Genomic DNA, 26,803 nt, shown 5'->3' with positions numbered 1-26,803 from the left:
AGGGGCGGGCCCAACAAGGTGCCCTTCATGGGCACTATCACTGCTTGCTGTCAGGGAGGCTGCCAGACAATTTTCCATGCACACTCTGGGCTGGGGGGCAGTCAACCACCAGTACACACAGCAGAACCTAAACCCATACCATTATTGCTAAGCAGCAAGACAGGGGCCCATTGCACTCCCACGGGGCCTTTTTAAATGCAATCCATAACCCGGATTTGCCAGGAACCCTTCTTACTCCTCCTACTTGCATGTGATACTGGGCTTAGGATCTGCATAGGAAACACACACACAAGCACACACCTACCTTTGTTGCCTGCAGATGCCTCCTTGGCTGTCCCCAAACGGTATCAAACCAACACCCACGGGAAGCTGTAAGCATAGAGGACATGCCTGCACCCCATTGGACTTACCTGTGTGGGTTAAATCCGGGTTATTTGACAACCTATGGCGGTGATGGTTCTGCTCAGGCAGAGCAGTGCTGATGCTCCTCATAAAGCTGTCGCTGCTGTGAAGGTTCTAGGTGACATCACAAATCCCTATGGTTACATACACAACAAAGCTGGGTTGTTGTTGTTTACACTCTGCAAGGCCTGTGGAAGTGAGTGACATCATAGCACTGTAGTTCTGAGGGTTCTAGATGGATGCAACAATCTCCTGTTGCTTCTATGAAGGCCATAATAGACGACATCACCAAACAGCTCCATAGTCACATACACAGCAAAGGAGAGATGTTGTTTACACCTAGTGATGTCAGTGGTATTGAGTGACATCACAGCACAGTGCTAAGGCTCCTGGGCCTGGACACAGCAGCGGCTGCAATATCTCAACGGAGAATACGTTTATATATATGTGTGTGTGTGCGCGTATATATATATATATATATATATATATATATATATATATATATATATTTCTCCGCCGAAATCACTTTTAAACCCATTTCCACCTTTTTTTCCCTTCTCTTCCTCTTACTTTTTTTTCACGTTTTTTTACGTTTTTCTCCTTTTCGCCTCTTTTCTGGGCGTATTATTCTTCTTTTTCTTCTTTTTTTTCGTCTAATGCATACCCCATCAGTGCAGCAATGCTTATTCAATACCGCCAGCAGATGGAGACACTGGGGGATAATTTTCTAAGGATTTATACTGATTTTTCCTGTCTGAATTTGTCGCACAGAAAGTTGCAGGCCAAATATGTGTGACATTTCTGCGACTTTAGCTTCTAGAGCATTTTTACAACATTATACATAGGTGCTGAATACATAAAAAGCGACTGTTCAGCGACAGACAAGTCGCATCGGCTGAAAGTAGGCCAGAATGTCAGTCCATGTTGGAGCAGGTTTAGATACAGTCTAAAGTATAGATCTCAAAGTCTGTGCACAGAATTTAGCAAGGGCCTCGCACCTTCTGATGCATCAGGTAGGTGCACAATAGCATAGCCTAACCCTCTGTACTTTGGTCTATATTGATGCGGGACATAGACAGCCAGCTGATGACCAATCCATTAGTGCAATGGATGGCTGGAAGCATTTGTCTTTGCCTTTGCAATACCACAGAAGCAATGCATGGTCAATGTACAGCAATGACACACCTGTGTGAACAGCCAGGAGACCCCCCCCCCCCCCATGTTATGTTACATAGTTACATAGTTAGTACGGTCGAAAAAAGACATATGTCCATCAAGTTCAACCAGGGAATTAAGGGGTAGGGGTGTGGCGCGATATTGGGGAAGGGATGAGATTTTATATTTCTTCATAAGCATTAATCTTATTTTGTCAATTAGGAACATTCAGCACCCACCCGCTATCAAGGCAGCTGCCTATCATGTCATGCCCTACCTGCACAGGTGTGCTGGCTACTCAAATGATCCAATTAAGGAGGCCATTTAGTCAGCAGCAGCAGAAGTCCTGTGCCTGGACGCTCCAACAGCGGCCAGACACAAGCAGAAGCAGAAGCAGCAGAAGCAGCAGCAGCACCACCTTTTGTTTTTTGGCTGCAGCAGCAGCAAGGCCCACAGGGCTGGCTAGCTGGCTAGCCAGCAAGCAGGTAGCAATGAAAGTAGGAATCTTTCTTTTTAACCCTGTAAGGGGGTGGTGCACTGTACCCGAAGATACTGCCATATCGGGTCAATGCATAGGGCGACGGAAGCAAGCTTCGAAATCGGCCCCCGTTCTCAAAAATCCATTTAATATATGGTCCCCAGATAGGGGACGTATCAGATATTAAACTGATAAGAACAGATACTACACTTGATCTTAGCCAAAAGGCCGAGAAGCGATAACCGTGAAAGGGGCGGGCCCAACAAGGTGCCCTTCATGGGCACTATCACTGCTTGCTGTCAGGGAGGCTGCCAGACAATTTTCCATGCACACTCTGGGCTGGGGGGCAGTCAACCACCAGTACACACAGCAGAACCTAAACCCATACCATTATTGCTAAGCAGCAAGACAGGGGCCCATTGCACTCCCACGGGGCCTTTTTAAATGCAATCCATAACCCGGATTTGCCAGGAACCCTTCTTACTCCTCCTACTTGCATGTGACACTGGGCTTAGGATCTGCATAGGAAACACACACACAAGCACACACCTACCTTTGTTGCCTGCAGATGCCTCCTTGGCTGTCCCCAAACGGTATCAAACCAACACCCACGGGAAGCTGTAAGCATAGAGGACATGCCTGCACCCCATTGGACTTACCTGTGTGGGTTAAATCCGGGTTATTTGACAACCTATGGTGGTGATGGTTCTGCTCAGGCAGAGCAGTGCTGATGCTCCTCATAAAGCTGTCGCTGCTGTGAAGGTTCTAGGTGACATCACAAATCCCTATGGTTACATACACAACAAAGCTGGGTTGTTGTTGTTTACACTCTGCAAGGCCTGTGGAAGTGAGTGACATCATAGCACTGTAGTTCTGAGGGTTCTAGATGGATGCAACAATCTCCTGTTGCTTCTATGAAGGCCATAATAGACGACATCACCAAACAGCTCCATAGTCACATACACAGCAAAGGAGAGATGTTGTTTACACCTAGTGATGTCAGTGGTATTGAGTGACATCACAGCACAGTGCTAAGGCTCCTGGGCCTGGACACAGCAGCGGCTGCAATATCTCAACGGAGAATACGTTTATATATATGTGTGTGTGTGCGCGTATGTATATATATATATATATATATATATATATATATATATATATTTCTCCGCCGAAATCACTTTTAAACCCATTTCCACCTTTTTTTCCCTTCTCTTCCTCTTACTTTTTTTCACGTTTTTTTACGTTTTTCTCCTTTTCGCCTCTTTTCTGGGCGTATTATTCTTCTTTTTCTTCTTTTTTTTCGTCTAATGCATACCCCATCAGTGCAGCAATGCTTATTCAATACCGCCAGCAGATGGAGACACTGGGGGATAATTTTCTAAGGATTTATACTGATTTTTCCTGTCTGAATTTGTCGCACAGAAAGTTGCAGGCCAAATATGTGTGACATTTCTGCGACTTTAGCTTCTAGAGCATTTTTACAACATTATACATAGGTGCTGAATACATAAAAAGCGACTGTTCAGCGACAGACAAGTCGCATCGGCTGAAAGTAGGCCAGAATGTCAGTCCATGTTGGAGCAGGTTTAGATACAGTCTAAAGTATAGATCTCAAAGTCTGTGCACAGAATTTAGCAAGGGCCTCGCACCTTCTGATGCATCAGGTAGGTGCACAATAGCATAGCCTAACCCTCTGTACTTTGGTCTATATTGATGCGGGACATAGACAGCCAGCTGATGACCAATCCATTAGTGCAATGGATGGCTGGAAGCATTTGTCTTTGCCTTTGCAATACCACAGAAGCAATGCATGGTCAATGTACAGCAATGACACACCTGTGTGAACAGCCAGGAGACCCCCCCCCCCCCCCCCCATGTTATGTTACATAGTTACATAGTTAGTACGGTCGAAAAAAGACATATGTCCATCAAGTTCAACCAGGGAATTAAGGGGTAGGGGTGTGGCGCGATATTGGGGAAGGGATGAGATTTTATATTTCTTCATAAGCATTAATCTTATTTTGTCAATTAGGAACATTCAGCACCCACCCGCTATCAAGGCAGCTGCCTATCATGTCATGCCCTACCTGCACAGGTGTGCTGGCTACTCAAATGATCCAATTAAGGAGGCCATTTAGTCAGCAGCAGCAGAAGTCCTGTGCCTGGACGCTCCAACAGCGGCCAGACACAAGCAGAAGCAGAAGCAGCAGAAGCAGCAGCAGCACCACCTTTTGTTTTTTGGCTGCAGCAGCAGCAAGGCCCACAGGGCTGGCTAGCTGGCTAGCCAGCAAGCAGGTAGCAATGAAAGTAGGAATCTTTCTTTTTAACCCTGTAAGGGGGTGGTGCACTGTACCCGAAGATACTGCCATATCGGGTCAATGCATAGGGCGACGGAAGCAAGCTTCGAAATTGGCCCCCGTTCTCAAAAATCCATTTAATATATGGTCCCCAGATAGGGGACGTATCAGATATTAAACTGATAAGAACAGATACTACACTTGATCTTAGCCAAAAGGCCGAGAAGCGATAACCGTGAAAGGGGCGGGCCCAACAAGGTGCCCTTCATGGGCACTATCACTGCTTGCTGTCAGGGAGGCTGCCAGACAATTTTCCATGCACACTCTGGGCTGGGGGGCAGTCAACCACCAGTACACACAGCAGAACCTAAACCCATACCATTATTGCTAAGCAGCAAGACAGGGGCCCATTGCACTCCCACGGGGCCTTTTTAAATGCAATCCATAACCCGGATTTGCCAGGAACCCTTCTTACTCCTCCTACTTGCATGTGACACTGGGCTTAGGATCTGCATAGGAAACACACACACAAGCACACACCTACCTTTGTTGCCTGCAGATGCCTCCTTGGCTGTCCCCAAACGGTATCAAACCAACACCCACGGGAAGCTGTAAGCATAGAGGACATGCCTGCACCCCATTGGACTTACCTGTGTGGGTTAAATCCGGGTTATTTGACAACCTATGGCGGTGATGGTTCTGCTCAGGCAGAGCAGTGCTGATGCTCCTCATAAAGCTGTCGCTGCTGTGAAGGTTCTAGGTGACATCACAAATCCCTATGGTTACATACACAACAAAGCTGGGTTGTTGTTGTTTACACTCTGCAAGGCCTGTGGAAGTGAGTGACATCATAGCACTGTAGTTCTGAGGGTTCTAGATGGATGCAACAATCTCCTGTTGCTTCTATGAAGGCCATAATAGACGACATCACCAAACAGCTCCATAGTCACATACACAGCAAAGGAGAGATGTTGTTTACACCTAGTGATGTCAGTGGTATTGAGTGACATCACAGCACAGTGCTAAGGCTCCTGGGCCTGGACACAGCAGCGGCTGCAATATCTCAACGGAGAATACGTTTATATATATGTGTGTGTGTGCGCGTATATATATATATATATATATATATATATATATATATATATATATATATTTCTCCGCCAAAATCACTTTTAAACCCATTTCCACCTTTTTTTCCCTTCTCTTCCTCTTACTTTTTTTTCACGTTTTTTTACGTTTTTCTCCTTTTCGCCTCTTTTCTGGGCGTATTATTCTTCTTTTTCTTCTTTTTTTTCGTCTAATGCATACCCCATCAGTGCAGCAATGCTTATTCAATACCGCCAGCAGATGGAGACACTGGGGGATAATTTTCTAAGGATTTATACTGATTTTTCCTGTCTGAATTTGTCGCACAGAAAGTTGCAGGCCAAATATGTGTGACATTTCTGCGACTTTAGCTTCTAGAGCATTTTTACAACATTATACATAGGTGCTGAATACATAAAAAGCGACTGTTCAGCGACAGACAAGTCGCATCGGCTGAAAGTAGGCCAGAATGTCAGTCCATGTTGGAGCAGGTTTAGATACAGTCTAAAGTATAGATCTCAAAGTCTGTGCACAGAATTTAGCAAGGGCCTCGCACCTTCTGATGCATCAGGTAGGTGCACAATAGCATAGCCTAACCCTCTGTACTTTGGTCTATATTGATGCGGGACATAGACAGCCAGCTGATGACCAATCCATTAGTGCAATGGATGGCTGGAAGCATTTGTCTTTGCCTTTGCAATACCACAGAAGCAATGCATGGTCAATGTACAGCAATGACACACCTGTGTGAACAGCCAGGAGACCCCCCCCCCCCCCCATGTTATGTTACATAGTTACATAGTTAGTACGGTCGAAAAAAGACATATGTCCATCAAGTTCAACCAGGGAATTAAGGGGTAGGGGTGTGGCGCGATATTGGGGAAGGGATGAGATTTTATATTTCTTCATAAGCATTAATCTTATTTTGTCAATTAGGAACATTCAGCACCCACCCGCTATCAAGGCAGCTGCCTATCATGTCATGCCCTACCTGCACAGGTGTGCTGGCTACTCAAATGATCCAATTAAGGAGGCCATTTAGTCAGCAGCAGCAGAAGTCCTGTGCCTGGACGCTCCAACAGCGGCCAGACACAAGCAGAAGCAGAAGCAGCAGAAGCAGCAGCAGCACCACCTTTTGTTTTTTGGCTGCAGCAGCAGCAAGGCCCACAGGGCTGGCTAGCTGGCTAGCCAGCAAGCAGGTAGCAATGAAAGTAGGAATCTTTCTTTTTAACCCTGTAAGGGGGTGGTGCACTGTACCCGAAGATACTGCCATATCGGGTCAATGCATAGGGCGACGGAAGCAAGCTTCGAAATCGGCCCCCGTTCTCAAAAATCCATTTAATATATGGTCCCCAGATAGGGGACGTATCAGATATTAAACTGATAAGAACAGATACTACACTTGATCTTAGCCAAAAGGCCGAGAAGCGATAACCGTGAAAGGGGCGGGCCCAACAAGGTGCCCTTCATGGGCACTATCACTGCTTGCTGTCAGGGAGGCTGCCAGACAATTTTCCATGCACACTCTGGGCTGGGGGGCAGTCAACCACCAGTACACACAGCAGAACCTAAACCCATACCATTATTGCTAAGCAGCAAGACAGGGGCCCATTGCACTCCCACGGGGCCTTTTTAAATGCAATCCATAACCCGGATTTGCCAGGAACCCTTCTTACTCCTCCTACTTGCATGTGACACTGGGCTTAGGATCTGCATAGGAAACACACACACAAGCACACACCTACCTTTGTTGCCTGCAGATGCCTCCTTGGCTGTCCCCAAACGGTATCAAACCAACACCCACGGGAAGCTGTAAGCATAGAGGACATGCCTGCACCCCATTGGACTTACCTGTGTGGGTTAAATCCGGGTTATTTGACAACCTATGGCGGTGATGGTTCTGCTCAGGCAGAGCAGTGCTGATGCTCCTCATAAAGCTGTCGCTGCTGTGAAGGTTCTAGGTGACATCACAAATCCCTATGGTTACATACACAACAAAGCTGGGTTGTTGTTGTTTACACTCTGCAAGGCCTGTGGAAGTGAGTGACATCATAGCACTGTAGTTCTGAGGGTTCTAGATGGATGCAACAATCTCCTGTTGCTTCTATGAAGGCCATAATAGACGACATCACCAAACAGCTCCATAGTCACATACACAGCAAAGGAGAGATGTTGTTTACACCTAGTGATGTCAGTGGTATTGAGTGACATCACAGCACAGTGCTAAGGCTCCTGGGCCTGGACACAGCAGCGGCTGCAATATCTCAACGGAGAATACGTTTATATATATGTGTGTGTGTGCGCGTATATATATATATATATATATATATATATATATATATATATATATATTTCTCCGCCGAAATCACTTTTAAACCCATTTCCACCTTTTTTTCCCTTCTCTTCCTCTTACTTTTTTTTCACGTTTTTTTACGTTTTTCTCCTTTTCGCCTCTTTTCTGGGCGTATTATTCTTCTTTTTCTTCTTTTTTTTCGTCTAATGCATACCCCATCAGTGCAGCAATGCTTATTCAATACCGCCAGCAGATGGAGACACTGGGGGATAATTTTCTAAGGATTTATACTGATTTTTCCTGTCTGAATTTGTCGCACAGAAAGTTGCAGGCCAAATATGTGTGACATTTCTGCGACTTTAGCTTCTAGAGCATTTTTACAACATTATACATAGGTGCTGAATACATAAAAAGCGACTGTTCAGCGACAGACAAGTCGCATCGGCTGAAAGTAGGCCAGAATGTCAGTCCATGTTGGAGCAGGTTTAGATACAGTCTAAAGTATAGATCTCAAAGTCTGTGCACAGAATTTAGCAAGGGCCTCGCACCTTCTGATGCATCAGGTAGGTGCACAATAGCATAGCCTAACCCTCTATACTTTGGTCTATATTGATGCGGGACATAGACAGCCAGCTGATGACCAATCCATTAGTGCAATGGATGGCTGGAAGCATTTGTCTTTGCCTTTGCAATACCACAGAAGCAATGCATGGTCAATGTACAGCAATGACACACCTGTGTGAACAGCCAGGAGACCCCCCCCCCCCCCCCCATGTTATGTTACATAGTTACATAGTTAGTACGGTCGAAAAAAGACATATGTCCATCAAGTTCAACCAGGGAATTAAGGGGTAGGGGTGTGGCGCGATATTGGGGAAGGGATGAGATTTTATATTTCTTCATAAGCATTAATCTTATTTTGTCAATTAGGAACATTCAGCACCCACCCGCTATCAAGGCAGCTGCCTATCATGTCATGCCCTACCTGCACAGGTGTGCTGGCTACTCAAATGATCCAATTAAGGAGGCCATTTAGTCAGCAGCAGCAGAAGTCCTGTGCCTGGACGCTCCAACAGCGGCCAGACACAAGCAGAAGCAGAAGCAGCAGAAGCAGCAGCAGCAGCACCACCTTTTGTTTTTTGGCTGCAGCAGCAGCAAGGCCCACAGGGCTGGCTAGCTGGCTAGCCAGCAAGCAGGTAGCAATGAAAGTAGGAATCTTTCTTTTTAACCCTGTAAGGGGGTGGTGCACTGTACCCGAAGATACTGCCATATCGGGTCAATGCATAGGGCGACGGAAGCAAGCTTCAAAATCGGCCCCCGTTCTCAAAAATCCATTTAATATATGGTCCCCAGATAGGGGACGTATCAGATATTAAACTGATAAGAACAGATACTACACTTGATCTTAGCCAAAAGGCCGAGAAGCGATAACCGTGAAAGGGGCGGGCCCAACAAGGTGCCCTTCATGGGCACTATCACTGCTTGCTGTCAGGGAGGCTGCCAGACAATTTTCCATGCACACTCTGGGCTGGGGGGCAGTCAACCACCAGTACACACAGCAGAACCTAAACCCATACCATTATTGCTAAGCAGCAAGACAGGGGCCCATTGCACTCCCACGGGGCCTTTTTAAATGCAATCCATAACCCGGATTTGCCAGGAACCCTTCTTACTCCTCCTACTTGCATGTGACACTGGGCTTAGGATCTGCATAGGAAACACACACACAAGCACACACCTACCTTTGTTGCCTGCAGATGCCTCCTTGGCTGTCCCCAAACGGTATCAAACCAACACCCACGGGAAGCTGTAAGCATAGAGGACATGCCTGCACCCCATTGGACTTACCTGTGTGGGTTAAATCCGGGTTATTTGACAACCTATGGCGGTGATGGTTCTGCTCAGGCAGAGCAGTGCTGATGCTCCTCATAAAGCTGTCGCTGCTGTGAAGGTTCTAGGTGACATCACAAATCCCTATGGTTACATACACAACAAAGCTGGGTTGTTGTTGTTTACACTCTGCAAGGCCTGTGGAAGTGAGTGACATCATAGCACTGTAGTTCTGAGGGTTCTAGATGGATGCAACAATCTCCTGTTGCTTCTATGAAGGCCATAATAGACGACATCACCAAACAGCTCCATAGTCACATACACAGCAAAGGAGAGATGTTGTTTACACCTAGTGATGTCAGTGGTATTGAGTGACATCACAGCACAGTGCTAAGGCTCCTGGGCCTGGACACAGCAGCGGCTGCAATATCTCAACGGAGAATACGTTTATATATATGTGTGTGTGTGCGCGTATATATATATATATATATATATATATATTTCTCCGCCGAAATCACTTTTAAACCCATTTCCACCTTTTTTTCCCTTCTCTTCCTCTTACTTTTTTTTCACGTTTTTTTACGTTTTTCTCCTTTTCGCCTCTTTTCTGGGCGTATTATTCTTCTTTTTCTTCTTTTTTTTCGTCTAATGCATACCCCATCAGTGCAGCAATGCTTATTCAATACCGCCAGCAGATGGAGACACTGGGGGATAATTTTCTAAGGATTTATACTGATTTTTCCTGTCTGAATTTGTCGCACAGAAAGTTGCAGGCCAAATATGTGTGACATTTCTGCGACTTTAGCTTCTAGAGCATTTTTACAACATTATACATAGGTGCTGAATACATAAAAAGCGACTGTTCAGCGACAGACAAGTCGCATCGGCTGAAAGTAGGCCAGAATGTCAGTCCATGTTGGAGCAGGTTTAGATACAGTCTAAAGTATAGATCTCAAAGTCTGTGCACAGAATTTAGCAAGGGCCTCGCACCTTCTGATGCATCAGGTAGGTGCACAATAGCATAGCCTAACCCTCTATACTTTGGTCTATATTGATGCGGGACATAGACAGCCAGCTGATGACCAATCCATTAGTGCAATGGATGGCTGGAAGCATTTGTCTTTGCCTTTGCAATACCACAGAAGCAATGCATGGTCAATGTACAGCAATGACACACCTGTGTGAACAGCCAGGAGACCCCCCCCCCCCCCCCCCATGTTATGTTACATAGTTACATAGTTAGTACGGTCGAAAAAAGACATATGTCCATCAAGTTCAACCAGGGAATTAAGGGGTAGGGGTGTGGCGCGATATTGGGGAAGGGATGAGATTTTATATTTCTTCATAAGCATTAATCTTATTTTGTCAATTAGGAACATTCAGCACCCACCCGCTATCAAGGCAGCTGCCTATCATGTCATGCCCTACCTGCACAGGTGTGCTGGCTACTCAAATGATCCAATTAAGGAGGCCATTTAGTCAGCAGCAGCAGAAGTCCTGTGCCTGGACGCTCCAACAGCGGCCAGACACAAGCAGAAGCAGAAGCAGCAGAAGCAGCAGCAGCAGCACCACCTTTTGTTTTTTGGCTGCAGCAGCAGCAAGGCCCACAGGGCTGGCTAGCTGGCTAGCCAGCAAGCAGGTAGCAATGAAAGTAGGAATCTTTCTTTTTAACCCTGTAAGGGGGTGGTGCACTGTACCCGAAGATACTGCCATATCGGGTCAATGCATAGGGCGACGGAAGCAAGCTTCGAAATCGGCCCCCGTTCTCAAAAATCCATTTAATATATGGTCCCCAGATAGGGGACGTATCAGATATTAAACTGATAAGAACAGATACTACACTTGATCTTAGCCAAAAGGCCGAGAAGCGATAACCGTGAAAGGGGCGGGCCCAACAAGGTGCCCTTCATGGGCACTATCACTGCTTGCTGTCAGGGAGGCTGCCAGACAATTTTCCATGCACACTCTGGGCTGGGGGGCAGTCAACCACCAGTACACACAGCAGAACCTAAACCCATACCATTATTGCTAAGCAGCAAGACAGGGGCCCATTGCACTCCCACGGGGCCTTTTTAAATGCAATCCATAACCCGGATTTGCCAGGAACCCTTCTTACTCCTCCTACTTGCATGTGACACTGGGCTTAGGATCTGCATAGGAAACACACACACAAGCACACACCTACCTTTGTTGCCTGCAGATGCCTCCTTGGCTGTCCCCAAACGGTATCAAACCAACACCCACGGGAAGCTGTAAGCATAGAGGACATGCCTGCACCCCATTGGACTTACCTGTGTGGGTTAAATCCGGGTTATTTGACAACCTATGGCGGTGATGGTTCTGCTCAGGCAGAGCAGTGCTGATGCTCCTCATAAAGCTGTCGCTGCTGTGAAGGTTCTAGGTGACATCACAAATCCCTATGGTTACATACACAACAAAGCTGGGTTGTTGTTGTTTACACTCTGCAAGGCCTGTGGAAGTGAGTGACATCATAGCACTGTAGTTCTGAGGGTTCTAGATGGATGCAACAATCTCCTGTTGCTTCTATGAAGGCCATAATAGACGACATCACCAAACAGCTCCATAGTCACATACACAGCAAAGGAGAGATGTTGTTTACACCTAGTGATGTCAGTGGTATTGAGTGACATCACAGCACAGTGCTAAGGCTCCTGGGCCTGGACACAGCAGCGGCTGCAATATCTCAACGGAGAATACGTTTATATATATGTGTGTGTGTGCGCGTATATATATATATATATATATATTTCTCCGCCGAAATCACTTTTAAACCCATTTCCACCTTTTTTTCCCTTCTCTTCCTCTTACTTTTTTTTCACGTTTTTTTACGTTTTTCTCCTTTTCGCCTCTTTTCTGGGCGTATTATTCTTCTTTTTCTTCTTTTTTTTCGTCTAATGCATACCCCATCAGTGCAGCAATGCTTATTCAATACCGCCAGCAGATGGAGACACTGGGGGATAATTTTCTAAGGATTTATACTGATTTTTCCTGTCTGAATTTGTCGCACAGAAAGTTGCAGGCCAAATATGTGTGACATTTCTGCGACTTTAGCTTCTAGAGCATTTTTACAACATTATACATAGGTGCTGAATACATAAAAAGCGACTGTTCAGCGACAGACAAGTCGCATCGGCTGAAAGTAGGCCAGAATGTCAGTCCATGTTGGAGCAGGTTTAGATACAGTCTAAAGTATAGATCTCAAAGTCTGTGCACAGAATTTAGCAAGGGCCTCGCACCTTCTGATGCATCAGGTAGGTGCACAATAGCATAGCCTAACCCTCTGTACTTTGGTCTATATTGATGCGGGACATAGACAGCCAGCTGATGACCAATCCATTAGTGCAATGGATGGCTGGAAGCATTTGTCTTTGCCTTTGCAATACCACAGAAGCAATGCATGGTCAATGTACAGCAATGACACACCTGTGTGAACAGCCAGGAGACCCCCCCCCCCCCCCCCATGTTATGTTACATAGTTACATAGTTAGTACGGTCGAAAAAAGACATATGTCCATCAAGTTCAACCAGGGAATTAAGGGGTAGGGGTGTGGCGCGATATTGGGGAAGGGATGAGATTTTATATTTCTTCATAAGCATTAATCTTATTTTGTCAATTAGGAACATTCAGCACCCACCCGCTATCAAGGCAGCTGCCTATCATGTCATGCCCTACCTGCACAGGTGTGCTGGCTACTCAAATGATCCAATTAAGGAGGCCATTTAGTCAGCAGCAGCAGAAGTCCTGTGCCTGGACGCTCCAACAGCGGCCAGACACAAGCAGAAGCAGAAGCAGCAGAAGCACCACCTTTTGTTTTTTGGCTGCAGCAGCAGCAAGGCCCACAGGGCTGGCTAGCTGGCTAGCCAGCAAGCAGGTAGCAATGAAAGTAGGAATCTTTCTTTTTAACCCTGTAAGGGGGTGGTGCACTGTACCCGAAGATACTGCCATATCGGGTCAATGCATAGGGCGACGGAAGCAAGCTTCGAAATCGGCCCCCGTTCTCAAAAATCCATTTAATATATGGTCCCCAGATAGGGGACGTATCAGATATTAAACTGATAAGAACAGATACTACACTTGATCTTAGCCAAAAGGCCGAGAAGCGATAACCGTGAAAGGGGCGGGCCCAACAAGGTGCCCTTCATGGGCACTATCACTGCTTGCTGTCAGGGAGGCTGCCAGACAATTTTCCATGCACACTCTGGGCTGGGGGGCAGTCAACCACCAGTACACACAGCAGAACCTAAACCCATACCATTATTGCTAAGCAGCAAGACAGGGGCCCATTGCACTCCCACGGGGCCTTTTTAAATGCAATCCATAACCCGGATTTGCCAGGAACCCTTCTTACTCCTCCTACTTGCATGTGACACTGGGCTTAGGATCTGCATAGGAAACACACACACAAGCACACACCTACCTTTGTTGCCTGCAGATGCCTCCTTGGCTGTCCCCAAACGGTATCAAACCAACACCCACGGGAAGCTGTAAGCATAGAGGACATGCCTGCACCCCATTGGACTTACCTGTGTGGGTTAAATCCGGGTTATTTGACAACCTATGGCGGTGATGGTTCTGCTCAGGCAGAGCAGTGCTGATGCTCCTCATAAAGCTGTCGCTGCTGTGAAGGTTCTAGGTGACATCACAAATCCCTATGGTTACATACACAACAAAGCTGGGTTGTTGTTGTTTACACTCTGCAAGGCCTGTGGAAGTGAGTGACATCATAGCACTGTAGTTCTGAGGGTTCTAGATGGATGCAACAATCTCCTGTTGCTTCTATGAAGGCCATAATAGACGACATCACCAAACAGCTCCATAGTCACATACACAGCAAAGGAGAGATGTTGTTTACACCTAGTGATGTCAGTGGTATTGAGTGACATCACAGCACAGTGCTAAGGCTCCTGGGCCTGGACACAGCAGCGGCTGCAATATCTCAACGGAGAATACGTTTATATATATGTGTGTGTGTGCGCGTATATATATATATATATATATATATATATATATATATATATTTCTCCGCCGAAATCACTTTTAAACCCATTTCCACCTTTTTTTCCCTTCTCTTCCTCTTACTTTTTTTTCACGTTTTTTTACGTTTTTCTCCTTTTCGCCTCTTTTCTGGGCGTATTATTCTTCTTTTTCTTCTTTTTTTTCGTCTAATGCATACCCCATCAGTGCAGCAATGCTTATTCAATACCGCCAGCAGATGGAGACACTGGGGGATAATTTTCTAAGGATTTATACTGATTTTTCCTGTCTGAATTTGTCGCACAGAAAGTTGCAGGCCAAATATGTGTGACATTTCTGCGACTTTAGCTTCTAGAGCATTTTTACAACATTATACATAGGTGCTGAATACATAAAAAGCGACTGTTCAGCGACAGACAAGTCGCATCGGCTGAAAGTAGGCCAGAATGTCAGTCCATGTTGGAGCAGGTTTAGATACAGTCTAAAGTATAGATCTCAAAGTCTGTGCACAGAATTTAGCAAGGGCCTCGCACCTTCTGATGCATCAGGTAGGTGCACAATAGCATAGCCTAACCCTCTGTACTTTGGTCTATATTGATGCGGGACATAGACAGCCAGCTGATGACCAATCCATTAGTGCAATGGATGGCTGGAAGCATTTGTCTTTGCCTTTGCAATACCACAGAAGCAATGCATGGTCAATGTACAGCAATGACACACCTGTGTGAACAGCCAGGAGACCCCCCCCCCCCCCCCCATGTTATGTTACATAGTTACATAGTTAGTACGGTCGAAAAAAGACATATGTCCATCAAGTTCAACCAGGGAATTAAGGGGTAGGGGTGTGGCACGATATTGGGGAAGGGATGAGATTTTATATTTCTTCATAAGCATTAATCTTATTTTGTCAATTAGGAACATTCAGCACCCACCCGCTATCAAGGCAGCTGCCTATCATGTCATGCCCTACCTGCACAGGTGTGCTGGCTACTCAAATGATCCAATTAAGGAGGCCATTTAGTCAGCAGCAGCAGAAGTCCTGTGCCTGGACGCTCCAACAGCGGCCAGACACAAGCAGAAGCAGAAGCAGCAGAAGCAGCAGCAGCACCACCTTTTGTTTTTTGGCTGCAGCAGCAGCAAGGCCCACAGGGCTGGCTAGCTGGCTAGCCAGCAAGCAGGTAGCAATGAAAGTAGGAATCTTTCTTTTTAACCCTGTAAGGGGGTGGTGCACTGTACCCGAAGATACTGCCATATCGGGTCAATGCATAGGGCGACGGAAGCAAGCTTCGAAATCGGCCCCCGTTCTCAAAAATCCATTTAATATATGGTCCCCAGATAGGGGACGTATCAGATATTAAACTGATAAGAACAGATACTACACTTGATCTTAGCCAAAAGGCCGAGAAGCGATAACCGTGAAAGGGGCGGGCCCAACAAGGTGCCCTTCATGGGCACTATCACTGCTTGCTGTCAGGGAGGCTGCCAGACAATTTTCCATGCACACTCTGGGCTGGGGGGCAGTCAACCACCAGTACACACAGCAGAACCTAAACCCATACCATTATTGCTAAGCAGCAAGACAGGGGCCCATTGCACTCCCACGGGGCCTTTTTAAATGCAATCCATAACCCGGATTTGCCAGGAACCCTTCTTACTCCTCCTACTTGCATGTGACACTGGGCTTAGGATCTGCATAGGAAACACACACACAAGCACACACCTACCTTTGTTGCCTGCAGATGCCTCCTTGGCTGTCCCCAAACGGTATCAAACCAACACCCACGGGAAGCTGTAAGCATAGAGGACATGCCTGCACCCCATTGGACTTACCTGTGTGGGTTAAATCCGGGTTATTTGACAACCTATGGCGGTGATGGTTCTGCTCAGGCAGAGCAGTGCTGATGCTCCTCATAAAGCTGTCGCTGCTGTGAAGGTTCTAGGTGACATCACAAATCCCTATGGTTACATATACAACAAAGCTGGGTTGTTGTTGTTTACACTCTGCAAGGCCTGTGGAAGTGAGTGACATCATAGCACTGTAGTTCTGAGGGTTCTAGATGGATGCAACAATCTCCTGTTGCTTCTATGAAGGCCATAATAGACGACATCACCAAACAGCTCCATAGTCACATACACAGCAAAGGAGAGATGTTGTTTACACCTAGTGATGTCAGTGGTATTGAGTGACATCACAGCACAGTGCTAAGGCTCCTGGGCCTGGACACAGCAGCGGCTGCAATATCTCAACGGAGAATACGTTTGTATATATGTGTGTGTGTGCGCGTATATATATATATATATATATATATATATATATATTTCTCCGCCGAAATCACTTTTAAACCCATTTCCACCTTTTTTTCCCTTCTCTTCCTCTTACTTTTTTTTCACGTTTTTTTACGTTTTTCTCCTTTTCGCCTCTTTTCTGGGCGTATTATTCTTCTTTTTCTTCTTTTTTTTCGTCTAATGCATACCCCATCAGTGCAGCAATGCTTATTCAATACCGCCAGCAGATGGAGACACTGGGGGATAATTTTCTAAGGATTTATACTGATTTTTCCTGTCTGAATTTGTCGCACAGAAAGTTGCAGGCCAAATATGTGTGACATTTCTGCGACTTTAGCTTCTAGAGCATTTTTACAACATTATACATAGGTGCTGAATACATAAAAAGCGACTGTTCAGCGACAGACAAGTCGCATCGGCTGAAAGTAGGCCAGAATGTCAGTCCATGTTGGAGCAGGTTTAGATACAGTCTAAAGCATAGATCTCAAAGTCTGTGCACAGAATTTAGCAAGGGCCTCGCACCTTCTGATGCATCAGGTAGGTGCACAATAGCATAGCCTAACCCTCTGTACTTTGGTCTATATTGATGCGGGACATAGACAGCCAGCTGATGACCAATCCATTAGTGCAATGGATGGCTGGAAGCATTTGTCTTTGCCTTTGCAATACCACAGAAGCAATGCATGGTCAATGTACAGCAATGACACACCTGTGTGAACAGCCAGGAGACCCCCCCCCCCCCCCCATGTTATGTTACATAGTTACATAGTTAGTACGGTCGAAAAAAGACATATGTCCATCAAGTTCAACCAGGGAATTAAGGGGTAGGGGTGTGGCGCGATATTGGGGAAGGGATGAGATTTTATATTTCTTCATAAGCATTAATCTTATTTTGTCAATTAGGAACATTCAGCACCCACCCGCTATCAAGGCAGCTGCCTATCATGTCATGCCCTACCTGCACAGGTGTGCTGGCTACTCAAATGATCCAATTAAGGAGGCCATTTAGTCAGCAGCAGCAGAAGTCCTGTGCCTGGACGCTCCAACAGCGGCCAGACACAAGCAGAAGCAGAAGCAGCAGAAGCAGCAGCAGCACCACCTTTTGTTTTTTGGCTGCAGCAGCAGCAAGGCCCACAGGGCTGGCTAGCTGGCTAGCCAGCAAGCAGGTAGCAATGAAAGTAGGAATCTTTCTTTTTAACCCTGTAAGGGGGTGGTGCACTGTACCCGAAGATACTGCCATATCGGGTCAATGCATAGGGCGACGGAAGCAAGCTTCGAAATCGGCCCCCGTTCTCAAAAATCCATTTAATATATGGTCCCCAGATAGGGGACGTATCAGATATTAAACTGATAAGAACAGATACTACACTTGATCTTAGCCAAAAGGCCGAGAAGCGATAACCGTGAAAGGGGCGGGCCCAACAAGGTGCCCTTCATGGGCACTATCACTGCTTGCTGTCAGGGAGGCTGCCAGACAATTTTCCATGCACACTCTGGGCTGGGGGGCAGTCAACCACCAGTACACACAGCAGAACCTAAACCCATACCATTATTGCTAAGCAGCAAGACAGGGGCCCATTGCACTCCCACGGGGCCTTTTTAAATGCAATCCATAACCCGGATTTGCCAGGAACCCTTCTTACTCCTCCTACTTGCATGTGACACTGGGCTTAGGATCTGCATAGGAAACACACACACAAGCACACACCTACCTTTGTTGCCTGCAGATGCCTCCTTGGCTGTCCCCAAACGGTATCAAACCAACACCCACGGGAAGCTGTAAGCATAGAGGACATGCCTGCACCCCATTGGACTTACCTGTGTGGGTTAAATCCGGGTTATTTGACAACCTATGGCGGTGATGGTTCTGCTCAGGCAGAGCAGTGCTGATGCTCCTCATAAAGCTGTCGCTGCTGTGAAGGTTCTAGGTGACATCACAAATCCCTATGGTTACATACACAACAAAGCTGGGTTGTTGTTGTTTACACTCTGCAAGGCCTGTGGAAGTGAGTGACATCATAGCACTGTAGTTCTGAGGGTTCTAGATGGATGCAACAATCTCCTGTTGCTTCTATGAAGGCCATAATAGACGACATCACCAAACAGCTCCATAGTCACATACACAGCAAAGGAGAGATGTTGTTTACACCTAGTGATGTCAGTGGTATTGAGTGACATCACAGCACAGTGCTAAGGCTCCTGGGCCTGGACACAGCAGCGGCTGCAATATCTCAACGGAGAATACGTTTATATATATGTGTGTGTGTGCGCGTATATATATATATATATATATATATATATATATATATATATATATTTCTCCGCCGAAATCACTTTTAAACCCATTTCCACCTTTTTTTCCCTTCTCTTCCTCTTACTTTTTTTTCACGTTTTTTTACGTTTTTCTCCTTTTCGCCTCTTTTCTGGGCGTATTATTCTTCTTTTTCTTCTTTTTTTTCGTCTAATGCATACCCCATCAGTGCAGCAATGCTTATTCAATACCGCCAGCAGATGGAGACACTGGGGGATAATTTTCTAAGGATTTATACTGATTTTTCCTGTCTGAATTTGTCGCACAGAAAGTTGCAGGCCAAATATGTGTGACATTTCTGCGACTTTAGCTTCTAGAGCATTTTTACAACATTATACATAGGTGCTGAATACATAAAAAGCGACTGTTCAGCGACAGACAAGTCGCATCGGCTGAAAGTAGGCCAGAATGTCAGTCCATGTTGGAGCAGGTTTAGATACAGTCTAAAGTATAGATCTCAAAGTCTGTGCACAGAATTTAGCAAGGGCCTCGCACCTTCTGGTGCATCAGGTAGGTGCACAATAGCATAGCCTAACCCTCTGTACTTTGGTCTATATTGATGCGGGACATAGACAGCCAGCTGATGACCAATCCATTAGTGCAATGGATGGCTGGAAGCATTTGTCTTTGCCTTTGCAATACCACAGAAGCAATGCATGGTCAATGTACAGCAATGACACACCTGTGTGAACAGCCAGGAGACCCCCCCCCCCCCCATGTTATGTTACATAGTTACATAGTTAGTACGGTCGAAAAAAGACATCTGTCCATCAAGTTCAACCAGGGAATTAAGGGGTAGGGGTGTGGCGCGATATTGGGGAAGGGATGAGATTTTATATTTCTTCATAAGCATTAATCTTATTTTGTCAATTAGGAACATTCAGCACCCACCCGCTATCAAGGCAGCTGCCTATCATGTCATGCCCTACCTGCACAGGTGTGCTGGCTACTCAAATGATCCAATTAAGGAGGCCATTTAGTCAGCAGCAGCAGAAGTCCTGTGCCTGGACGCTCCAACAGCGGCCAGACACAAGCAGAAGCAGAAGCAGCAGAAGCAGCAGCAGCACCACCTTTTGTTTTTTGGCTGCAGCAGCAGCAAGGCCCACAGGGCTGGCTAGCTGGCTAGCCAGCAAGCAGGTAGCAATGAAAGTAGGAATCTTTCTTTTTAACCCTGTAAGGGGGTGGTGCACTGTACCCGAAGATACTGCCATATCGGGTCAATGCATAGGGCGACGGAAGCAAGCTTCGAAATCGGCCCCCGTTCTCAAAAATCCATTTAATATATGGTCCCCAGATAGGGGACGTATCAGATATTAAACTGATAAGAACAGATACTACACTTGATCTTAGCCAAAAGGCCGAGAAGCGATAACCGTGAAAGGGGCGGGCCCAACAAGGTGCCCTTCATGGGCACTATCACTGCTTGCTGTCAGGGAGGCTGCCAGACAATTTTCCATGCACACTCTGGGCTGGGGGGCAGTCAACCACCAGTACACACAGCAGAACCTAAACCCATACCATTATTGCTAAGCAGCAAGACAGGGGCCCATTGCACTCCCACGGGGCCTTTTTAAATGCAATCCATAACCCGGATTTGCCAGGAACCCTTCTTACTCCTCCTACTTGCATGTGACACTGGGCTTAGGATCTGCATAGGAAACACACACACAAGCACACACCTACCTTTGTTGCCTGCAGATGCCTCCTTGGCTGTCCCCAAACGGTATCAAACCAACACCCACGGGAAGCTGTAAGCATAGAGGACATGCCTGCACCCCATTGGACTTACCTGTGTGGGTTAAATCCGGGTTATTTGACAACCTATGGCGGTGATGGTTCTGCTCAGGCAGAGCAGTGCTGATGCTCCTCATAAAGCTGTCGCTGCTGTGAAGGTTCTAGGTGACATCACAAATCCCTATGGTTACATACACAACAAAGCTGGGTTGTTGTTGTTTACACTCTGCAAGGCCTGTGGAAGTGAGTGACATCATAGCACTGTAGTTCTGAGGGTTCTAGATGGATGCAACAATCTCCTGTTGCTTCTATGAAGGCCATAATAGACGACATCACCAAACAGCTCCATAGTCACATACACAGCAAAGGAGAGATGTTGTTTACACCTAGTGATGTCAGTGGTATTGAGTGACATCACAGCACAGTGCTAAGGCTCCTGGGCCTGGACACAGCAGCGGCTGCAATATCTCAACGGAGAATACGTTTATATATATGTGTGTGTGTGCGCGTATATATATATATATATAAATATATATATATATATATATATATATATTTCTCCGCCGAAATCACTTTTAAACCCATTTCCACCTTTTTTTCCCTTCTCTTCCTCTTACTTTTTTTTCACGTTTTTTTACGTTTTTCTCCTTTTCGCCTCTTTTCTGGGCGTATTATTCTTCTTTTTCTTCTTTTTTTTCGTCTAATGCATACCCCATCAGTGCAGCAATGCTTATTCAATACCGCCAGCAGATGGAGACACTGGGGGATAATTTTCTAAGGATTTATACTGATTTTTCCTGTCTGAATTTGTCGCACAGAAAGTTGCAGGCCAAATATGTGTGACATTTCTGCGACTTTAGCTTCTAGAGCATTTTTACAACATTATACATAGGTGCTGAATACATAAAAAGCGACTGTTCAGCGACAGACAAGTCGCATCGGCTGAAAGTAGGCCAGAATGTCAGTCCATGTTGGAGCAGGTTTAGATACAGTCTAAAGTATAGATCTCAAAGTCTGTGCACAGAATTTAGCAAGGGCCTCGCACCTTCTGATGCATCAGGTAGGTGCACAATAGCATAGCCTAACCCTCTGTACTTTGGTCTATATTGATGCGGGACATAGACAGCCAGCTGATGACCAATCCATTAGTGCAATGGATGGCTGGAAGCATTTGTCTTTGCCTTTGCAATACCACAGAAGCAATGCATGGTCAATGTACAGCAATGACACACCTGTGTGAACAGCCAGGAGACCCCCCCCCCCCCCCCCATGTTATGTTACATAGTTACATAGTTAGTACGGTCGAAAAAAGACATATGTCCATCAAGTTCAACCAGGGAATTAAGGGGTAGGGGTGTGGCGCGATATTGGGGAAGGGATGAGATTTTATATTTCTTCATAAGCATTAATCTTATTTTGTCAATTAGGAACATTCAGCACCCACCCGCTATCAAGGCAGCTGCCTATCATGTCATGCCCTACCTGCACAGGTGTGCTGGCTACTCAAATGATCCAATTAAGGAGGCCATTTAGTCAGCAGCAGCAGAAGTCCTGTGCCTGGACGCTCCAACAGCGGCCAGACACAAGCAGAAGCAGAAGCAGCAGAAGCAGCAGCAGCACCACCTTTTGTTTTTTGGCTGCAGCAGCAGCAAGGCCCACAGGGCTGGCTAGCTGGCTAGCCAGCAAGCAGGTAGCAATGAAAGTAGGAATCTTTCTTTTTAACCCTGTAAGGGGGTGGTGCACTGTACCCGAAGATACTGCCATATCGGGTCAATGCATAGGGCGACGGAAGCAAGCTTCGAAATCGGCCCCCGTTCTCAAAAATCCATTTAATATATGGTCCCCAGATAGGGGACGTATCAGATATTAAACTGATAAGAACAGATACTACACTTGATCTTAGCCAAAAGGCCGAGAAGCGATAACCGTGAAAGGGGCGGGCCCAACAAGGTGCCCTTCATGGGCACTATCACTGCTTGCTGTCAGGGAGGCTGCCAGACAATTTTCCATGCACACTCTGGGCTGGGGGGCAGTCAACCACCAGTACACACAGCAGAACCTAAACCCATACCATTATTGCTAAGCAGCAAGACAGGGGCCCATTGCACTCCCACGGGGCCTTTTTAAATGCAATCCATAACCCGGATTTGCCAGGAACCCTTCTTACTCCTCCTACTTGCATGTGACACTGGGCTTAGGATCTGCATAGGAAACACACACACAAGCACACACCTACCTTTGTTGCCTGCAGATGCCTCCTTGGCTGTCCCCAAACGGTATCAAACCAACACCCACGGGAAGCTGTAAGCATAGAGGACATGCCTGCACCCCATTGGACTTACCTGTGTGGGTTAAATCCGGGTTATTTGACAACCTATGGCGGTGATGGTTCTGCTCAGGCAGAGCAGTGCTGATGCTCCTCATAAAGCTGTCGCTGCTGTGAAGGTTCTAGGTGACATCACAAATCCCTATGGTTACATACACAACAAAGCTGGGTTGTTGTTGTTTACACTCTGCAAGGCCTGTGGAAGTGAGTGACATCATAGCACTGTAGTTCTGAGGGTTCTAGATGGATGCAACAATCTCCTGTTGCTTCTATGAAGGCCATAATAGACGACATCACCAAACAGCTCCATAGTCACATACACAGCAAAGGAGAGATGTTGTTTACACCTAGTGATGTCAGTGGTATTGAGTGACATCACAGCACAGTGCTAAGGCTCCTGGGCCTGGACACAGCAGCGGCTGCAATATCTCAACGGAGAATACGTTTATATATATGTGTGTGTGTGCGCGTATATATATATATATATATATATATATATATATATATATATATATTTCTCCGCCGAAATCACTTTTAAACCCATTTCCACCTTTTTTTCCCTTCTCTTCCTCTTACTTTTTTTTCACGTTTTTTTACGTTTTTCTCCTTTTCGCCTCTTTTCTGGGCGTATTATTCTTCTTTTTCTTCTTTTTTTTCGTCTAATGCATACCCCATCAGTGCAGCAATGCTTATTCAATACCGCCAGCAGATGGAGACACTGGGGGATAATTTTCTAAGGATTTATACTGATTTTTCCTGTCTGAATTTGTCGCACAGAAAGTTGCAGGCCAAATATGTGTGACATTTCTGCGACTTTAGCTTCTAGAGCATTTTTACAACATTATACATAGGTGCTGAATACATAAAAAGCGACTGTTCAGCGACAGACAAGTCGCATCGGCTGAAAGTAGGCCAGAATGTCAGTCCATGTTGGAGCAGGTTTAGATACAGTCTAAAGTATAGATCTCAAAGTCTGTGCACAGAATTTAGCAAGGGCCTCGCACCTTCTGATGCATCAGGTAGGTGCACAATAGCATAGCCTAACCCTCTGTACTTTGGTCTATATTGATGCGGGACATAGACAGCCAGCTGATGACCAATCCATTAGTGCAATGGATGGCTGGAAGCATTTGTCTTTGCCTTTGCAATACCACAGAAGCAATGCATGGTCAATGTACAGCAATGACACACCTGTGTGAACAGCCAGGAGACCCCCCCCCCCCCATGTTATGTTACATAGTTACATAGTTAGTACGGTCGAAAAAAGACATATGTCCATCAAGTTCAACCAGGGAATTAAGGGGTAGGGGTGTGGCGCGATATTGGGGAAGGGATGAGATTTTATATTTCTTCATAAGCATTAATCTTATTTTGTCAATTAGGAACATTCAGCACCCACCCGCTATCAAGGCAGCTGCCTATCATGTCATGCCCTACCTGCACAGGTGTGCTGGCTACTCAAATGATCCAATTAAGGAGGCCATTTAGTCAGCAGCAGCAGAAGTCCTGTGCCTGGACGCTCCAACAGCGGCCAGACACAAGCAGAAGCAGAAGCAGCAGAAGCAGCAGCAGCACCACCTTTTGTTTTTTGGCTGCAGCAGCAGCAAGGCCCACAGGGCTGGCTAGCTGGCTAGCCAGCAAGCAGGTAGCAATGAAAGTAGGAATCTTTCTTTTTAACCCTGTAAGGGGGTGGTGCACTGTACCCGAAGATACTGCCATATCGGGTCAATGCATAGGGCGACGGAAGCAAGCTTCGAAATCGGCCCCCGTTCTCAAAAATCCATTCAATATATGGTCCCCAGATAGGGGACGTATCAGATATTAAACTGATAAGAACAGATACTACACTTGATCTTAGCCAAAAGGCCGAGAAGCGATAACCGTGAAAGGGGCGGGCCCAACAAGGTGCCCTTCATGGGCACTATCACTGCTTGCTGTCAGGGAGGCTGCCAGACAATTTTCCATGCACACTCTGGGCTGGGGGGCAGTCAACCACCAGTACACACAGCAGAACCTAAACCCATACCATTATTGCTAAGCAGCAAGACAGGGGCCCATTGCACTCCCACGGGGCCTTTTTAAATGCAATCCATAACCCGGATTTGCCAGGAACCCTTCTTACTCCTCCTACTTGCATGTGACACTGGGCTTAGGATCTGCATAGGAAACACACACACAAGCACACACCTACCTTTGTTGCCTGCAGATGCCTCCTTGGCTGTCCCCAAACGGTATCAAACCAACACCCACGGGAAGCTGTAAGCATAGAGGACATGCCTGCACCCCATTGGACTTACCTGTGTGGGTTAAATCCGGGTTATTTGACAACCTATGGCGGTGATGGTTCTGCTCAGGCAGAGCAGTGCTGATGCTCCTCATAAAGCTGTCGCTGCTGTGAAGGTTCTAGGTGACATCACAAATCCCTATGGTTACATACACAACAAAGCTGGGTTGTTGTTGTTTACACTCTGCAAGGCCTGTGGAAGTAAGTGACATCATAGCACTGTAGTTCTGAGGGTTCTAGATGGATGCAACAATCTCCTGTTGCTTCTATGAAGGCCATAATAGACGACATCACCAAACAGCTCCATAGTCACATACACAGCAAAGGAGAGATGTTGTTTACACCTAGTGATGTCAGTGGTATTGAGTGACATCACAGCACAGTGCTAAGGCTCCTGGGCCTGGACACAGCAGCGGCTGCAATATCTCAACGGAGAATACGTTTATATATATGTGTGTGTGTGCGCGTATATATATATATATATATATATATATATATATATATATATATATATATATTTCTCCGCCGAAATCACTTTTAAACCCATTTCCACCTTTTTTTCCCTTCTCTTCCTCTTACTTTTTTTTCACGTTTTTTTACGTTTTTCTCCTTTTCGCCTCTTTTCTGGGCGTATTATTCTTCTTTTTCTTCTTTTTTTTCGTCTAATGCATACCCCATCAGTGCAGCAATGCTTATTCAATACCGCCAGCAGATGGAGACACTGGGGGATAATTTTCTAAGGATTTATACTGATTTTTCCTGTCTGAATTTGTCGCACAGAAAGTTGCAGGCCAAATATGTGTGACATTTCTGCGACTTTAGCTTCTAGAGCATTTTTACAACATTATACATAGGTGCTGAATACATAAAAAGCGACTGTTCAGCGACAGACAAGTCGCATCGGCTGAAAGTAGGCCAGAATGTCAGTCCATGTTGGAGCAGGTTTAGATACAGTCTAAAGTATAGATCTCAAAGTCTGTGCACAGAATTTAGCAAGGGCCTCGCACCTTCTGATGCATCAGGTAGGTGCACAATAGCATAGCCTAACCCTCTGTACTTTGGTCTATATTGATGCGGGACATAGACAGCCAGCTGATGACCAATCCATTAGTGCAATGGATGGCTGGAAGCATTTGTCTTTGCCTTTGCAATACCACAGAAGCAATGCATGGTCAATGTACAGCAATGACACACCTGTGTGAACAGCCAGGAGACCCCCCCCCCCCCCATGTTATGTTACATAGTTACATAGTTAGTACGGTCGAAAAAAGACATATGTCCATCAAGTTCAACCAGGGAATTAAGGGGTAGGGGTGTGGCGCGATATT

The 26,803-nt window shown here is 46.1% G+C and overlaps 11 non-coding genes across 11 annotated transcripts; all 11 read right to left on the bottom strand.

Moving 5' to 3' along the window:
* Positions 1 to 2,084: 2,084 nt before the first annotated feature.
* On the bottom strand, positions 2,085 to 2,275 carry LOC130310059 (U2 spliceosomal RNA). The gene has a single exon (XR_008858623.1). It is a non-coding gene; the product is annotated as a U2 spliceosomal RNA (small nuclear RNA).
* A 2,094-nt stretch (positions 2,276 to 4,369) lies between these two features.
* Positions 4,370 to 4,560, bottom strand: LOC130310037 (U2 spliceosomal RNA). Its single transcript, XR_008858601.1, has one exon. It is a non-coding gene; the product is annotated as a U2 spliceosomal RNA (small nuclear RNA).
* A 2,096-nt stretch (positions 4,561 to 6,656) lies between these two features.
* Positions 6,657 to 6,847, bottom strand: LOC130310058 (U2 spliceosomal RNA). Its single transcript, XR_008858622.1, has one exon. It is a non-coding gene; the product is annotated as a U2 spliceosomal RNA (small nuclear RNA).
* A 2,099-nt stretch (positions 6,848 to 8,946) lies between these two features.
* Positions 8,947 to 9,137, bottom strand: LOC130310049 (U2 spliceosomal RNA). Its single transcript, XR_008858613.1, has one exon. It is a non-coding gene; the product is annotated as a U2 spliceosomal RNA (small nuclear RNA).
* Positions 9,138 to 11,219: 2,082 nt separating this feature from the next.
* Positions 11,220 to 11,410, bottom strand: LOC130310057 (U2 spliceosomal RNA). The gene has a single exon (XR_008858621.1). It is a non-coding gene; the product is annotated as a U2 spliceosomal RNA (small nuclear RNA).
* A 2,063-nt stretch (positions 11,411 to 13,473) lies between these two features.
* On the bottom strand, positions 13,474 to 13,664 carry LOC130310056 (U2 spliceosomal RNA). The gene has a single exon (XR_008858620.1). It is a non-coding gene; the product is annotated as a U2 spliceosomal RNA (small nuclear RNA).
* A 2,090-nt stretch (positions 13,665 to 15,754) lies between these two features.
* LOC130310055 (U2 spliceosomal RNA) lies at positions 15,755 to 15,945 on the bottom strand. Its single transcript, XR_008858619.1, has one exon. It is a non-coding gene; the product is annotated as a U2 spliceosomal RNA (small nuclear RNA).
* A 2,083-nt stretch (positions 15,946 to 18,028) lies between these two features.
* Positions 18,029 to 18,219, bottom strand: LOC130310054 (U2 spliceosomal RNA). Its single transcript, XR_008858618.1, has one exon. It is a non-coding gene; the product is annotated as a U2 spliceosomal RNA (small nuclear RNA).
* A 2,091-nt stretch (positions 18,220 to 20,310) lies between these two features.
* On the bottom strand, positions 20,311 to 20,501 carry LOC130310053 (U2 spliceosomal RNA). The gene has a single exon (XR_008858617.1). It is a non-coding gene; the product is annotated as a U2 spliceosomal RNA (small nuclear RNA).
* Positions 20,502 to 22,597: 2,096 nt separating this feature from the next.
* LOC130310052 (U2 spliceosomal RNA) lies at positions 22,598 to 22,788 on the bottom strand. Its single transcript, XR_008858616.1, has one exon. It is a non-coding gene; the product is annotated as a U2 spliceosomal RNA (small nuclear RNA).
* Positions 22,789 to 24,878: 2,090 nt separating this feature from the next.
* Positions 24,879 to 25,069, bottom strand: LOC130310068 (U2 spliceosomal RNA). The gene has a single exon (XR_008858630.1). It is a non-coding gene; the product is annotated as a U2 spliceosomal RNA (small nuclear RNA).
* Between the last annotated feature and the right edge of the window lie 1,734 nt (positions 25,070 to 26,803).

This window comes from Hyla sarda, unplaced genomic scaffold (assembly GCF_029499605.1).
Source record: "Hyla sarda isolate aHylSar1 unplaced genomic scaffold, aHylSar1.hap1 scaffold_1550, whole genome shotgun sequence".
NCBI lineage: Eukaryota > Metazoa > Chordata > Amphibia > Anura > Hylidae > Hyla > Hyla sarda.
This window is presented reverse-complemented; position numbering and strand designations above follow the sequence as displayed.